The sequence below is a fragment of the Arachis duranensis genome, chromosome 6, assembly GCF_000817695.3.
Source record: "Arachis duranensis cultivar V14167 chromosome 6, aradu.V14167.gnm2.J7QH, whole genome shotgun sequence".
NCBI classification, from domain to species: domain Eukaryota; kingdom Viridiplantae; phylum Streptophyta; class Magnoliopsida; order Fabales; family Fabaceae; genus Arachis; species Arachis duranensis.
In genome coordinates, this window is record NC_029777.3 from 14,652,155 (window position 1) to 14,653,258 (window position 1,104).

The following is a 1,104-nucleotide window of genomic DNA, read 5'->3' on the forward strand; positions in this document are numbered from 1 at the left end:
TTTTTAAAATTATTTTTATTAATTTTTTTATAATTATATTTTTCATTGAGAATAAAGTGAATTTTTATATTTCTATCTTTTATATCTTGTTCTTAGTATTTTATCCGATTTCGTTCTCAAAACCAAACCCAACCTTAAAAACATTCAAAATAAATCTCACAATAACTCAAATAATATTGATGAGAACTCAAACTCAGAATGAAAAAACAACAAGGCTAAACATTATTTTTTTAATAAAATAATATCAGAGCTACGTTTTTTTATTTTAATTTCTCACATTACTTAATAGGTGATAAATTAATTTATTATAGATTTAAATTTTATTTAAAAAATATATTATAAATTATTACATATATAAAATAAAATTCAAGTCTCAGGTTTAATTACTTAAAACAAATGAATCAATTAATCATAGATTAATCTCAATTGAGTTATATATAGTTTATGTTATAATAATTAAATAAATTAGCTAGATGCGAAAATACCAAAGAAAAGTTTAATGATGTTATTCCTAGCTAAGAATATGTGACTCGTTTATGTGACACGTATTTTATGAATACGGACTCATCATTCCATAATTTCAGCAGTCCCACTCTCATATCGAAATGCATGTATAATTCATTGTCTTAATTCATAGTAAATCTTTGTATTTCTCAAAGTATATATATGACGCATAATATCTTATTATTTAAAATTAAAGCATGCATGCGTTAGGAAGAAATTGACAGAAAAAAATTGGCCGTTAATACATGTTTCTAAGTATAATCTTTCTAGTTTCTACAATATAATCAATTGAAGAGCAATAACTATAAAAAGGGGTGAAAATATGATAATGATATATACGAAATATAATTATTTATATTTTTTATTAATTTAAGTTTTTTAAAAAAATAATTTTATAATATGATATTAGAATTTTATATTCATTAAATTTAGGTTTTTGTTTAAAAATAGTGTTAGAGATATAATCATTTTTATTATTTTTTTATTTGAAAATTTAAAAAAAAAATAATTTTTTAACAGTAATAATATTAAAATTGCTCATAACTAAATAAATAATAATAATACAATTGATGCATGTCTTAAAAATGAAAATTACTATGA